The 3,930-nt window shown below is 47.3% G+C and overlaps 1 long non-coding RNA gene across 1 annotated transcript in view; it reads right to left on the reverse strand.

Moving 5' to 3' along the window:
* The window catches only part of LOC139026198 (uncharacterized), a 3,383-nt gene extending 459 nt beyond the window's left edge, over positions 1–2,924 (reverse strand). Inside the window, exons 1-2 of the long non-coding RNA XR_011477950.1 lie at positions 2,893–2,924; positions 1–2,770 (exon numbers count right to left, since the gene is read on the reverse strand). The exon at positions 1–2,770 is cut by the window's left edge and continues 459 nt beyond it. This is a non-coding gene — a long non-coding RNA (uncharacterized lncRNA). The remainder of the gene's footprint in view (positions 2,771–2,892) is intronic.
* Between the last annotated feature and the right edge of the window lie 1,006 nt (positions 2,925–3,930).

A 3,930-nucleotide genomic window follows, 5' to 3' on the forward strand; every position in this document is an offset into this window, starting at 1 on the left:
GAATCAGATTATATGGACAGGTTGGGACCTGATCCTGGATCAGCACTGCCTTTTAGATCATAATGAATCAGATTATATGGACAGGTTGGGACCTGATCCTGGATCAGCACTGCCTTTTAGATCATAATGAATCAGATTATATGGACAGGTTGGGACCTATCCTGGATCAGCACTCAAGTCAGATGCTGTGGATACGGAGACAGATCCCACTACAGTAGGCTACTAAACTACTGTTGGTAGTGTAAGAGAGAGAGAGAGACTGGGTCTATAGAGGGGTACAGGAGGAGACCTCAGGGTGTCTGGGTCTATAGAGGGGTACAGGAGGAGACCTCAGGGTGTCTGGGTCTATAGAGGGGTACAGGAGGAGACCTCAGGGTGTCTGGRTCTATAGATGACGTCATAGTGACATGACGCAAGCCTAATTGATGACATCACAATAGGCTAAATATCGTCCTATAAGAAGGGTCCTTTTAAACGGGCTCCCAAACTCCGTACCATAGAATTACAATGAATAGAGAATCTATATCCCAATTCAAAGACAATCCAGTGGGTTTTACAGCTATAGGTCTGTTCTACACAAATTCTAACCMTGTCCTCTTCAATTTAACCCCTGGGGTACCTCCTCTCCTCACTTCCCTGAATGAGGCGTATCCATGGCAAMACTAGTGTTAGCTAATCCCTCATTATAGAATATAGTTCCCGTTTCCGTGTAGTTCCCATATCACACGGCACCAAACAAGTCAGATTACAGTAATCTGGGAATAGTGGAGCAGACAGATTAGATTAAGGTCATTAACATCGCACGCACGCACGCACGCACACACGCACGCACGCAATGTGTAGACCAGGAGTTGCACACACCACTCTCTGAACAGAGGGAAAGACAGAGAGCCATTGAAGGACTTTAAAGAATATAGTGAAGGCGGCAGCGTTTTAATAATCGGTAGTGTTTTTGTTTTCAAGTGCAAATAAGCCTTTCTCTGTCCTGCAATGCATTCTGTCTTCATGTCACTATCAATCTCACAGGATCCCATTCTGCCGTGTATCTCAATGGTGCCCTATTCCCTATATTAGTCCCCATGGGTCCTGGTCTGAAGTAGTGCACTATATAGGGAATAGGGTGCCATTTGGGAGGCAGACCTGTTATTATTCAAACTGGTTCTTCTTCCTAACTGATTGAATGAATGACAATACAAATTGAAGAACAGAGTAAAAGGGAGAGCATTAGTGGAGGAGGCAGAGAGGAGCAGAGGAGTGGCAGGAAGATGTTGAAGGTGATTGGCTGTGTGTGTGTGAGTAACATAACAGTAGTCCAGCCAACTCTCCAGTCCCTCTGTCCTCTTCTTCTCAGACCAGGCGTTTCCTCTTGAGAGATTCCAACTGACGAATGGAGAGAGAGAGAGAGAGAGAGAAATGGGGGGGGAATGAGATGGGGATAGAGAGGAGAAGGGGAGTGAGAAGAGACGAGGAGAGAAGGAGTGGAGATGAGAGTGAGAGAAAGAGAGAGGGAGAGGTGAGGCAGGGAAGGATGGAAGGAGTGGTGAGGGAGGATAGGAGTGGAGGTGAGGGAGGAAAGGAGAGGAGGTGAGGGAGGAAAGGAGTGGAGTGAGGAGGGAAGGAGATGGGGAGAGAAGGCAAGAGGTATGTGTCAGATACAATTCAAACTAAATGATATTACACATCACATAGTGCTCGTATACACGATGTGGTCCGATGACTACAGGCTGTTTAAACAGGCAGTCCAGTTCTGATCTTTTGACACTAACTGGTCTTTTTTGTATTTTTATTTTGACCAGTCAGATCAGATCTTTTRCCAATAATTGGTCAAAAGATCAGAATTGGTCTGCCTGTGTAAACTCAGACAGAGTCATATATACACTCATATGTACAGAYGATTAGGTATATCCATCTAGTACCAGGTCAGACCCCCCTTTGCCTCCAGAACAGCCTAAATTCTTTGGGGAATGGAATCGTTRCTAACGTAATGTCAGGAAAACATTCCCCACACCATTACACCACCGCCCCCAGTCTATACCGTTGACACCAGGCAGGATGGGGCCATGGACTCATGCTGCTGACGCCAAATCCCGACTCTGCCATCAGCATGATGCAACAGGAACCAGGATTCATTGAACCAGGCAATGTTTTCCCACTCCTCAGTGTTGGTGATGTCATGCCCACTGGAGACGCTTCTTCTCCTTTATAGCTGATAGGAGTGGAACCCAGTGTGGTCCTCTGCTGTAATAGCCAATCAGTGACAAGGAGGGGCGAATTGTGCGTTCCAAGATGCCGTTCTGCACACCACTGTTGTACTGCGCCGTTATTTGCCTGTTAGCTTGCGCCAGTCTTCCGTTTTCCAACAAACAGGACTGCCGCTGACTGGACGTTGTTTGTTTGTCTCATCATTCTCGGTAAACCCTAGACACTGTCGTGTGTGAGAAGCCCGGGAGGTCGGCCGTTTCTGAGATACTGGAACCGGCGTACCTGGTACCAACCATCAAACCACGCTCAAAGTCTCCTAGGTCACTTGTCTTGGCCATTTTAACGTTCAATGGAACAGTAACTGAATGCCTCGATGCCTGTCTGCCTGCTTTATATAGCAAGCCACACTGTCTGTAGGAGCTAACCATGTTGGTGTACCTAACACTGTCTGTAGGAGCCAACCATGTCGGTGTACCTAACACTGTCTGTAGGAGCTAACCATGTCGGTGTATGAGGTGGAGTACCTAACACTGTCTGTAGGAGCTAACCATGTCGGTGTACTAAATGTCTGTAAGGAGCTAACATTGTCGGTGTATCCCTACCACCTGTCTGTAGGAGCTAACCATGTTCGGTGTACCTACACTGTTGGTAGAGCTAACCATGTCAGTGTACGAGGTGTGTACCTAACACTGTCTGTAGGAGCTAACATGTTCAGTGTACGACGGTGGTGTACCTAAATCTTGTCCTGGTAGGAGCTAGACCCATGTCGGTGTAGAGGTGGTGTAGCCTAACATCGTCTGTAGGAGCTAACCATGTCGCTGGTACAACCTAACACTGCCTGTAGGAGTTAACCATGTCGGTGTCTACATGTCCTTAGGAGCTTAACCATGTCGGTCGTACTGAGGTGGTGTACTAACACTGTCTGTAGGACTAACCCATGTCGCTGTAACTAACACTGTTGTAGGAGCTAACCATGTCGCTGTACCAACACTGGGTCTGTAGGAGCTAACCATTGTCAGTGTACGAGGTGGTGTACCTAACACTGGTCTGTAAGGAGGCTAACATGTCCGGTGTACCTAACACTGTTGTAGGAAGCTAACCTGTCGCTGTACCTAATGTCCTGTAGGAGTACCATGTCGCTGTACTAACACTGTCTGTGGAGCTAAACCATGTCAGTGTACGAGGTGGTGTAACCTAACACTGTCTTGTCGGAGCTAACCATGTCGGTGGTACTAACATGTTCTGTAGGAGCTAACATGTCGGTGTACAGAGGGTGGAGTACCTAACAACTGTCTGTAGGAGCTAACCATGTGGTGTCCTAACACTTTCTGTAGGAGCGCTAACCATGTCGTTGTACGAGGTGGAGTACCTAAACAGTCTGTCTGTAGGAGTAACATGTCGGTGTTCTAACACTGTTTCTGTAAGGAGCTAACATGTCGGTGTACGAGTGGAGTACCTAACACTGTCTGTATATAAACAGTGTTTACGCTCAGTCTCCCACATTTCAGCGTCCTAAGAGCGTCTTAGCTAAGCATCACTGAATAGGCAAAGGGACAGAACACGTTAACACAAACACAACACACACACACACACACAATGCCTTAACACAAACTCACACTCTTTTGGCAACAAACCACACACAACCCTGACCCTTGCTCACCTGTGGTTGGCTGGAAACCTTTTCACTGACTCAGCAAGTCCCTGGGGCGAAACTACGCTGGCAAAATA

This window comes from Salvelinus sp. IW2-2015, unplaced genomic scaffold, assembly GCF_002910315.2.
Source record: "Salvelinus sp. IW2-2015 unplaced genomic scaffold, ASM291031v2 Un_scaffold4102, whole genome shotgun sequence".
NCBI classification, from domain to species: Eukaryota; Metazoa; Chordata; class Actinopteri; order Salmoniformes; family Salmonidae; genus Salvelinus; species Salvelinus sp. IW2-2015.